General features: G+C 41.2%; 1 pseudogene; it reads left to right on the forward strand.

Moving 5' to 3' along the window:
* Positions 1-1770: 1770 nt before the first annotated feature.
* On the forward strand, positions 1771-5453 carry LOC146722831 (uncharacterized; annotated as a pseudogene).
* Positions 5454-12481: the final 7028 nt, after the last annotated feature.

The raw sequence follows: 12481 nt of genomic DNA on the forward strand, positions 1-12481 counted from the left end.
TCTGATCCGCTAAAATCTCGTTGACGACCGCCGCTTATTCCGCACTTTGTTCTCGATTAGATTTTCACTGAAATATTTAAATGTTATAAGTCTTGTTCAAGTAATTTGTAATTAAGTGTGTATTGAAATTAAACTTTTTTAATACAAAAGAAAGGGTGACTTATCCTATTGTGTCGCGCGATCCTCTCTCACGCAGCGCGTTTGCGAACATTTATTATTGTGAAATAAATGAGACACTTATTTTTATATACTTGAAATTAATAACTTTATTTTTCTTATAACCAACCAATAGCACAAAAACTGAATTTCTCTCTCTTAATATTTTCGTACAATGTGTTTAGCTTCGATGACCGAGAAGAAGTGTATTTGTACGCGCGTTCCATTTTTTTCAATCACGCTCGCTCAACGTGAGTGTCTTACGACTCATTCCATCAATGGATGGCACCACTGAAACGTTTAGCTAAACCTTTCATTGAAATATTCACTTATTCCAACAAAAATATCGCAAAAAATTTATAGATAAAGAAAATCTTGAAAATTTCGAAATTATCTTTATTTTTAGAATAATCTCAAGAATACAAAGTTTTATTGTGGACATCACGTTGCGGGACATTCTGTGTATATATATATGTACATGCATACATACATACATTTATATATATATATATATATATATATATATATATGTATATATAAATGTATGTATGTGTATATATACACAGGATGTCCTGCAACGTGATATCTACAGTAAAACTTTGTATTTTTGAGATCATTCGAAAAATAAAGATAATTTTAAAATTTGCAGGATTTTCTTCATCTATAAATTTTTTGCGATATTTTAATGACACCTCCTTCATTTTTATTCAATATTTATGGGGTTCAATTTTTATAAATTTTTTTTTACATAATCAAATATATATATATATATTTTTTCTAAAAGTAACACTTTCTGAAAAATAAAGCAGTCTTTTGCTTATTTTAAATAGTTGTTAGTAGTAGAAATATTATAGTAATAATAAATAGTAAATACAATAGTACAATAATAGTAATAATAGTTATAAAGTTGCAGTAGTAACAAAAAAAGATATTTCATGCCAAAGACAATCCATTCGTCTGCTAGTTGCTTCTAAAATATCTTCTCCCAGAACGATTTGCATGTGCGTTCTGATTATTAAAAAAAGAATATTTTATATCAGAGAATTTATTCGTCTGCTAATTGCTTTAAAAATATCTTCTCCCAGAACGATTTGCATGTGCGTTCTGGTTATTAAAAAAAGATATTTTATATCAGAGCCGATTTATTCGTCTGCTAGCTGCTTCTAAAATATCTTCTCCCAGAACGATTTGCATCTGCGTTCTGGAAGATATTTTATGCCAGACTTATTTATTCGTAAACTGCTTTTTTACATCAGATACGGTTTATGTATCCTCTGTTTAGTATAAAAATAAAACATTTATATTGAAACTTTATTGTATAATATAATATAGTTTGTATAAAATATAGATTTATAAATAAGAGACTGCATTTATTTTTCAAAAATCTTTTTTTGATAATTATATAATAATTGATACATTTAATTTTTTAACAATATTTTAACATTGTGCTTTTTTGCAGGCGATGGATGCTGAAGCTAGAAAGACAAGAGGAAAATGACTCCAGGTATAGCACATCTAAGGATACTAACAATGAATCCATCGATAATCAGAAATCGGCGGAATTACTATCCAATAATGGATTCGAGAGTTAGTATCCAATCGTTAGTACCCGCGATGCAATGCCTGGAGTCAAATTCAAATACAGGTACGTGTAGTAAAAATGTCGAACTTTGCGAAGATAACAATTATTTTGTTATCGAGAATAGCCCTCTGGATATAAATAATATCCAGGTAAGCATGCTTCAAGGGCGTTGCATTGTCGACTTTTCTCATATGTGGAATGAACTTCAGAGATCATTCAATAATCATATGAAAAAAATAAAGTGCCAATTTAAAGATTGGAAACTCATAAAAACTAAAACCGAAAGCAAAAAGAAAAATGACTCTAAGAATAGCACATATAAGAATACTAGCAATAAATCCATCGATTTTCAAAAATCGGTGGAATCGGATTCCGATACAATAGATTCTAAAGTTAGTACTCAGAAAGTGCAATGCCTGGATTCAATTTCTGAAACAGATATTTGTAATAAAGATGTCAAACTTTGCAAAGATAATTATTTTATTATCAAGAATGGCCCTCTGGATATAAATCGTATCCAGAAAAGCTTGCCTAAAGGCCGTCGCATTGTCGACTTTTCTCATGTATGGAAAGAACTTCAGAGATTATTCAATAATCATATGAAAGGAATAGAGTGCCAATTTAAAGATTGGAAACCCATAAAAACTAAAACCGAAAAAATAATAAAAATATTTTAAAGTCAGCTCTTTAATTTTTAAACTACAATCTACACTTCATTCCTCTCGGCCAATAGAGCCAAACGCGATGTTATTGCGACAATTAAGAACGACAGAAAATTTGGAAACTAAGGAATTTGAATCCTATGGTTGGGATCTCAGAAACTCCCCTTGTTCCTTCTCTTAACATCCCCTGTAAAGAAATAGGCGAGAAAAATATTGGTCCGAAAATCCCGATTCAGCCGACTTTCGGACCAATATTTTTCTCGCCTATTTCTTTACAGGGGATGTTAAGAGAAGGAACAAGGGGAGTTTCTGAGATCCCAACCATAGGATTCAAATTCCTTAGTTTCCAAATTTTCTTTCGTTCTTAATTGTCGCAATAACATCGCGTTTGGCTCTATTGGTCGAGAGGAATAAAGTGTAGATTGTGGTTTAAAACCGAAAGGTTTAAGACGCATTTTACTTTCAAGTGCCAAATGTGCAATACTAAAGTCGAATTCTGGTCAGAACCCAAAGATTCGAAAATATTTAGCATTGATATGGCTGTTGCAGTAAGAACTATTACAGTGAGAATTAGCTATGCCCAATTGGAAGAGCTGTGTGCAGCTATGAATACTTAATGTATGTCCGATAAAAGTTATATTCAAAATCGAGATATGTTAGTAGACAAGTTTGAGAAAACATGGAAAATATGAAAATGGCTGGCCAAACTGAAAAGCAACTAGCTCTCGAAAGGAACGATGTTATAAACGATATTCCGTACATAACTGTAATAGCTGATGGTAGTTGAAGTAAACAATCGTACGGCCACGCCTACGATTCTCTTTTCGGTGTTGGTACTTTAATTGGTTACTACACAAAAAAAGTTTTTTTTGTCGATATTTGCAATAAATATTGCACGATATGCGATGTAGCGGAACAAAACGGAATCGAACCAAAAAATCATAAATGCTATAAAAATTTCGATCGTAACGCAAGCTCCATAAGTATGGAGAGCGACGCCATTGTAGAAGGCTTTAAAAGTAGCCTGGAAATGCATGGATTAATTTTTAGAACAGTCATTGCCCATGGTGATAGCAGCGTCTATCAGGCCATCATTGATAGCAGCATATCGGGAACAAATAGTGACCGTGAAAAAAATAGAATGCACCAATCATTTGCTTCGCAATTTTTGCAAAAAGCTGCAGACGGTAGCAGGGACAACTCAGCCAAAAATGCATAGAAAGCGCGGTTTCGTCCAGCTACAAAATGTTGTAAAGAACAATATTATGAACATACAAACAGAAGTAATAGAAGCAATTAATTTACGAAATAAACAAGAGCAACCTCACCATGATAAAACTAGAGAATTACAAAAAGATATATTAAACATTTCTAGTCATATATTTGGTAAACATAAACGATGTAAGGAACGCGGTCGTATATGTGACCTTGATGAAATGAAGAAAAATTATGTACCGTTTCTCAAGTTACACGATCTTTACCAAAAAGTAGAGAAGGCTATTATATATTTAAGCGCTTATTCCGACGGTTTGTTGTACAAATACACCAACAATCCTGTAGAGCCGTTCAATTTGATAATCTGCAAAGAAATTGCTGATAAGCGCATTAATTTTAGTAACCAAGGCTTTTACAATGCTAGAGTTGCAGGGGCAGTTTTGCAATATAATTCGAAACAAGGTCTTACGGAAATGCATAAAAGCATGGATAAAAATGTTCATCCTACTGTCGAGATTCTGGAAAAGCGACGACAAATTAAAGTTGCAAGAACTAGAGAATCTCGGAAAATGAATGGAAGGCAAAAATGTAAAAAAAAGTCAGGAACAGATTGTCATTACGGTCCGCAATCACAAAAACCTAATCTTCTACCCGAGATTTTTGAACAACTTCGACAAAATCAATTGGAAAAGTTGTTTGAAAATGGGAAAAATTGGAGACAAATTGAACGTAATACAATAGAGCAAAGTGATTCAGATTTGTGGCATTCACTGAGACAGGAATTGTTGACGGCGTCTCATTTTGGAATTGTATGTCGCATGAGACCGACAACGTTTTGCGCCGCAACCGTAAAAAACATTTTATTTCCTCCCTCTATCGATACTGCGCCTATGAAATATGGTCGCGAAATGGAAAAAATTGCGAGAAAAGAATTGGCCGTAACATTAAAAGAGATAAAAATTTGCGGATTATTTATTGATATTAAAAATCCGTGTTTGGGTGCTTCTCCAGACGGACTCATAGATAAAGATGGTCTGGTAGAAATAAAATGTCTTTTATCAGCTGAGCATTTAACAGCGGAAAAAGCCATAAAAATATTATCCCATTTGAAAGGCATTTTTAATGAGGGAAATCCATATAACATAAATCAAAATCACCGATTTTTCTATTAAATTTAAGGCCAGTTAAATATAACGTAGCGAGATTATTGTATTTTCGCTGTGTGGACGCCAAAAAGCTTGAAAATAGTACGTGTTAATAGAAACACTGTATTTTGGAATAATCAAATGCTGCCCTTTTTAACACGTTTCTATTACGATTGCATGCTTCCGGAAGTCTTGGACAGTCGGCATAATCGACATATGCCATTTAGAAATCCAAGCTATATAGTAGAAGCTCAACAAGAACTAGCTAAAAAAAGAAAACGAACGAGTCTTCCACAGTGTAATGTAGAAGATAAAAATATTGCCAAAAAAAAAGAAATGTATCGAATCAAATATTTCATCAATGAAGCAACTATAACTGCTTTGAATGCAGAACAAGGTGATTGCATTGTAGTTAGTTATTCAAAAAATACAGAACTAACAAAACGCGATATGGCAAAGCACAAAAAATTTTTAAATAATTGGGTTGCTTTTTTTGATTCAGTAAAGGAAAATGTATTACCTTTAGATAGTCAAATAAATGACGAATCATTGGACCGATTTTTGCGCGTCATAAGAGAGAATTTTTGTTTTGAGATACAAAGTGTGCAATATTTGAAATATCCTCATATAATTAAAGCAAGTTGTAATGATAAAAGCTTACAAATTATTGGAAGAAATTGCAGTAATCACTAGCGATGTATTTCTTTTGACGGCACCAAGCTTCGTGTGTACGACAGTCTATCTGGCTGTACATACGAAACATTGAAGGCTAAAAAAAAATTACATTCATCGCCGTTATCCACAAATAAATAAAAATAATATAATATTTGAAGACGTTCAAACACAACCTGATGGTATATGTTGTGAAATCTTTGCTGCCGCATTTGCTACAACTATAGCTTTAGGAGGAAATCTTTAAGATGAGACATTCTTCTGATGTTAAACGTATGAGACAACATTTCTTGAAAATTATAGCAGAAAATAAACTGTCGCCTTTTCCTAACTAATAAAAATTATCATTATACTAAAAATGTGTAATTGTAATAAATATTGTTGCAAAAAAGTGTCTAATACAAATGTCTTATTTGCAAAAATTGGAGAGACGAAAAAAATACATATATTATGGTTGCGTTCTCACGGGAATGGGCGATGGAGGGGCCCATTTCATTCTATATATGCATAAAAATGTTTTGTATATTATATAATATTCTGTTATATTATATAAAAATATACAGCTGGTTGTTTGAATATATTTGCTATTTTCTCAATTATTGATAAAAGGAGAAAAGCGAATTATGCGTACTGCATACATTGTAATTTATAGAAAATTACAAGTAATATCAATATACGTATCATACACGTATGTGTATACATGTATGTGTATATGTATTTGTATATATGTATGCATCTATGCATGCATTTATATATGTAAGAAATATATACTGTGACGTGACAAATTGAAATTGTCCGTCACAAGGGCTGAATGGCCCGATCGGGGGAGGGCACGGGACCTCTGCTCTCCCGAGACAGTGAGAGAGAGAAAGAGAGCGTGCGTGCGAAAAGCGCGGGATCGGACGCGAACCCGCTGCTACGCGTTTCCATATATTCTTTTTTCGTTTTGTTGAGAGTTAGGATTATTTCGGCGGCAGACAGGATGTGCGACGAGTCTCAGCCGATAGAGAAAACCTGGAGGAGAAAAGGGAAGGCATAGGAAGCAGGACGACGGGGACCCCCTTCGTCAGGGACATGCCCGGGGCGAACAGGGGATGGCCACTCGGGTGCAACAAGCACCCGAGTCCCCGCATACGGAGCGCCGGCAGGAGAGCTGCCGCCCCCGGGACTTCCGGAATCCCGAAGGAGAGCCAGGAGCGGCCCTGCCGTGCGCTGCCGCGACGACCGCCTACGAAGGGCAACCCGCGGATCAGGACTCCGCGGGTAAGGATAATTACGCGCGCGGCCGCAAGGATCACCGAGGCCGCGCGCGCGGCCGACCTGATAGCGCCGCGAGTGGCCTATCTACATAATTGGGTCACCGACGTGTCTCCTGAGGGCCCCCGGTTCGGCACTGTCTAGCGAGCGCCCGAAGAGAGCGGAGGTCCCGAGACGGAAGCGCACTTAGGGAGAGCGAAAGAGGAGAGGACGATAAGGATCGTTATAGGACTGGTGAGACGACGTGGTCATCCTGCTGTCGCCGAATTAAGGTAGCCGAGTGGATGGGTCCCGAATTACTTATCGTTAAGAGAGTATGCCGGACTTAGTTGCCGGCCAGTTATAGAATTACGAGAGATTCGTTTTATCGTCGAGTCACGGTATTAACGTAACGAAACTCCATTGGGAGAAACTATGACCCATCCACTCTCTTGCGTTTTCGCGTATTCTCTCTCCCGCGTGGACAGTCTTCGCGCGTAACATTGTCGCGCGAAAATTACCGCGATTTACGCGTTGCCGATTATTGTTCGAAGCGAAAGTCAAAGAGCTCATAAACGCTTTCAGGCTCATTAAAGTATTGATAATGTAAAGTATTAATGTTGTAAAGTATTGAGGTTGTAAAGGCTTAAACGAAAAGGCGTGATTACGTTTGATTTTGTGCGTGGAATTTATGTACGGCGCACGCGGTGCGCCCTTACGCCGGCCCCTTTGTTGTCGCGCATACCGCGCGGATCACGCGCCCGCGGCGTGGAGCCATATACCCGGTGGCGCGTCGCCGATTTAATTAATCGTCTTTTCGTTATTGGGGACCCTACTTTGTTGCTGCGAATTTGTTAAAGATTATTCATAACTCGGCACGGCGAACCACCGGGCGTAGTGCCCCACCGAACTCTCAATCGTGCGTCTGTGCACGCCGCTTATTTCTTTATATTATATACTCATGTGTCTTGTGAACCAAAGTTAAATATATGTTTTACTAACTTTAATTCCTAGGGTGATTTCTTGCCGCCACGCACCCGAACCCTTACCCGCACAGAGGCTAGCCGAGCGGGAAAGTTGCCGTCGCAATCTCTCTCTCTCCCGTGATTGACGCCCGCGAAAGGGCTAGGACAAGAGGTCCGAGGAAATTAAGACTTAGCGTCCCGCGAATTTATTAATTGAGAGACGGTGCGGCCGCCGCACCTGGCGCCCATCTAAATTGAGATTTTAGTTTTCTCTTTATTATTTTTTTTTGGTTTGTTGCAAATTTTTTTTGGTGATCGAACGGAGAGATCGCGCCGAAGGTAACCGATATTCCGCAGGAGACTTTTCTCCTTCCGCGACGAATGGATATTCGCTGCGAATTCCGCGCGATACGGTTATAAATTGGCGCCCAACGTCGAGGCCTGAAGACCCGGTGCGTGGCGAAGAAACTGAAATTCACCAGAGGATTAAAGTTTTCTTTTTTTTTGTGTGTAATTAAGGGGAGATAGGAAATTGGCTCGTCAAAAATTAATAAATGTTGGAAAATTTTGTTGGGAGATTTTTGGGAAGATAAAGTTCTGTAAAATTATTATGAGTAAAATAAGTATCGAAAAATTAAAATTTTTTTTGCGTTGACGTTAACGACATCACGTAAGACTGAGAAAAAATTTTTCTTTTTTTTTCTTTTCGCGAAAAAAATAACTTTCGTGGAAAATTGAAGATATCTGTTGCGACGAGCTAATTTGAAGGAGAGAAGTTTTTTTTTCTCTCTCGCTTTCTCCCTTTACTTATCGGGAACTATTGGGGGAAAACTAACATTACGAGAACAAACATTTTTTTTTCTTCTTCGGCTGAACATGTACTTGACGGAATTATGTATCAATTGAAAATTTTTCTTGTATGTTTGAAATTGTAATCCGGCGCACACTCTCTCAATAGAAAATTTTATAACTTATTTACAAAATTTATTAGCGTATGATGAAAAATTATTACTGATAACTTTAAAATTATATATATACTTTTTTTTTCCCTCTCTCTTTTCTCGTATTTCCAAGAGAGAGTTCAATCAGTTGTCGTCCCTTATGGTTAAATTTTTTTTCTATCCTGTTGCTGCTCCCCTTGTAACAGCAAAGAAGTTTCCATTAATATAAACTTTTGAGATCATAATAATCTTTTATCAAGTAATCAAGTACGGATCGAATAAATATCTACCAATTATATAAAATTAAATAGAAGCATATGAAATAAAGAGAGAGGTGTCTGCTGCCGAACATATATAAGATGTGCTCATTATTTATAAATGCTTTATTATCATAAAATGTGTTTCTTATAATGTGCGATAATCCGTTTCTTTCAGCGATAATTGCTATTATATAGTGTTTACGATTGACACGTTGTATTGTGCGGAAACGATCCATGAAATTACAGCACTGATTGGGGCTAGGGAATTAAACCTCATTAAGAGAAAGAATCCGATCGCGACTCATAGGCTGTTCGAGAATTCGCTCGCGTTAGCATATCATAGCGTGACGCTGTTGTGTATACTTGTTATTTTCTCGATAGGTCGTGACACCGCGCGTTATATTGACGTGGCCCTATTGTCCTCCGTCGTGCTCATCGCTTCTCGACAACTAATCCGTTTATTATTGCCGCCGAATGTTTACGTTCTGAAGTTCACAGCCGTGAAGCAAATATTTATTTCAGGGTATTAGCTGGAGTGTCCGTTCTCGGAAAAGTTTTTTTTTTCTCTTCCCTTGTTTGGCGGAAAAAAAAATTTTTTTTTTTGGGTATGTTCTCTGATCGGTCTTCGGTCCAATAATACGACGCCTCGGTAGATTGATTCGCGAGGACCGGCAATTAGCGCGTCCACGGCCGAACGAACAACGATCCTTGCCATGGATTCCGACGCTGAACAACGAGTCGCGCGACTCCACGAATTATCGTTAGAACAATTGCGCGAAGAATTAGAATGCCGCGGATTGAAAACGGAAGGAATATTACCCGTCTTGCGTGCGCGGCTGACCAAAGCCGTTCGCTGCGAGCAATTAGGGTGGAGGCCGCCGCCGACTCCGGAAACGGAAGGCGAGGATAGCGGGGATGATCGCGCATCGGGCGAATCGAGTACCGGAACGATCATCAAGGACGATCGAGTTCGGACCCCGGGAATGGATTTCGCGGAGCATCTCTTGCAGCCTCCGTTACTACAGCTGCCGAGACGCGAACCGGAAATTCGTGCGCCCGCGCGTCGTACCGATTCCGCGACCGACGTATATCAGATGATGCGTCTGTGGAACCTTAAATTCTCCGGCGCTCGAGGTTGCGACGCGGAAGCCTTCCTATTGCGTATCGAGGAGGGTCGCGCCTTATTCACGGCCACCGATGCCGACGTATTCAAGTGTATCCCTTTGTAACGGCGTAGCCGTTACTAACGCCTCGCGGGCCGATCACCCGCCCGCCACTTGAGGCTATGGCGCCTAAGGCGCCCCTAAGCACAAAATCTTAACTGATACACGGGTCACCCTACCCCAGGGGCGCCCCACTACAACCACCAGAGGCGCCCCACTACGACGCCGGCGTTACCCCCTACCACAGCCTCGAGGTAGAGTGGGGGAACCGCCGGCAGGGTATATAAGCCGGCTCGACGGATGAGCCGGCACCAGTCCTGCTCCAGACCTCCTAGCCAGGCAACGGGCTTCTCGTTGTTACGCCGGGTTTCCCGGTTTCTGGCCTCCTACCTTTAGTATCGGGCGACGGGTTTCTCGTTGTTACGCCGGGTTTCCCGGTTTCCGGTCTCTTCCTGTTACACGCCGGGCAACGGGTTTCTCGTTGTTACGCCGGGTTTCCCGGTTTCCGGTCTCTTCCTGTTACACGCCGGGCAACGGGTTTCTCGTTGTTACGCCGGGTTTCCCGGTTTCCGGTCTCTTCCTGTTACACGCCGGGCAACGGGTTTCTCGTTGTTACGCCGGGTTTCCCGGTTTCCGGTCTCTTCCTGTTACACGCCGGGCAACGGGTTTCTCGTTGTTACGCCGGGTTTCCCGGTTTCCGGTTTCTTCCTGCCATAGGCTATACGCCTCCGTACACCGTATCTCTAAGTTATACCGGGTAATTTGTAAATCTTTTCCGGACACCGCTACAGGCTATACGCCTCCTTATTTTGTTTATACCGAGTAGTCAATAAGTATCTTTATTTAGGGCTTTATGCCAACAAACATTTCGTTTATACCGAGTAGTCAATAAGTTTCTCTATTTAGGCTCTATGCCAACAATCATTTTGTTTACTTGTTTCTTTTTGAATAAACCAAAGTATTGTTAATAAGGAATAAGCGAGTCTGAATCTCCCCCTTCCTCCCGAATCCTGGAACCGGCGAGCCGATCCGCGGCGTCGGGAAAGGTGAACCGTTACACCTTTCTTTTTGAACGGCACGGCTTTATATTGGTATCGGAACGAGCGCGGACGGTGGCGGACTTGGAAGGAATTTGAAACGTCGTGGCGTGCGCGGTTCGGTAGTCCGGACTTTCAGTTCGCGTTACGCGAAGACATACAGAGACGCACGCAGGGGGAATACGAGTCGATTGCCGATTTTCTTACTTGTATTCGCGCGATGTTTGAGAGACTGAGTCCGCCGTGGAGTCTGGAAGAACAGCTTAATCAGGCTCACCGGAACATGTTGCCGCGGTTGCAAATCGTAGTTCAGCGCCGCGACTTTTACGATTTTGCTTCACTGGAGAGTCAGGCTACGCGAGTGGAGCAGGGGTACGAAGCCGCTAGTCGATATCGTGCGCCTCCGCCGCCGGAACAGATGATATTCCCGGATCTCGCGTATCGGGCACCGCCGAGGAGTTCTAAGAAAACTCCCGCGGTCGCGGCTATCGGATTGACGGATAACCTCCCAGGAAAGAAGCGTGCCGAGAGACGCGCGCGAAAAGAGGCCGCTCGCGCGACGAAGGCGCAATCTAATTCCGCACGACCGAATAGTGAGGCTGCCGCCTCTACGAGTAACGTCGCGTCCTCGAGTCACGCGAATTCTGCGAAATCATCCGGCAAATGCTGGAACTGCGACAAGGCCGGCCATATCGCACGCGAATGCGCTGAGCCGCGCCGCGTATATTGCTATCGTTGCGGGAAAACAAACGTTACCGTCCGAACGTGCCCGGCATGTGCGGGAAACGAAAGCGGGAATCACTAGGGCGGGCCCCGGTGATCCCGGAATACTTAGAAAAGGCCCGCGCGGAAGCCACGAGCGAGGCCTCTAGCTTGTCGTCCAGCTCACTCGGCGACGACGCTCGAACGCTGTCGCAGCTCCCGTACTGCGAGATCTCGCTGGGGGGCGAAACCTTACGCGCTCTGATCGACTCGGGGTCAAATAGAACCATCCTCGGAGCCGCGGGCATAAAAATTATTCGCCGGTTGAGATCGCCGATTAACCGCGATCATCGTACGCAGATTCGAACCGCGAACGGACAGCTAGCGGAGGTACGCGAAGAAGCAGAGATTACGCTTCAAGTAGCAGGTCGAAGCCGCGACGTCTCCACGTGTTTGTTGCCGAGCCTAGCCGTCCCGTGTATATTAGGAGTCGATTTTTTGCACGCGTTTAAGGTAATAGTAGACTTTGCTGCCGCGGAATGGTATTTCGCCGACAAATCAACGTGCAGGTACCCCTTTCTAAATAATAAGGGATCTGCGCAAACGTGCTGTGGACTCTCGGAACTGACCCCGTCGGAAACCGAAAGATTAGGTAGATTTCTTAAAGAGCGGTTGCCGGACCCTGTTGAGAATCCCGGTGTCATTTCGCTTACCGAGCATACGATAGATGTCGGACAAAATAAGC

The sequence above is a fragment of the Nylanderia fulva genome, unplaced genomic scaffold, assembly GCF_048542155.1.
Source record: "Nylanderia fulva isolate GAGA-0341 unplaced genomic scaffold, ASM4854215v1 Scaffold266, whole genome shotgun sequence".
NCBI classification, from domain to species: domain Eukaryota; kingdom Metazoa; phylum Arthropoda; class Insecta; order Hymenoptera; family Formicidae; genus Nylanderia; species Nylanderia fulva.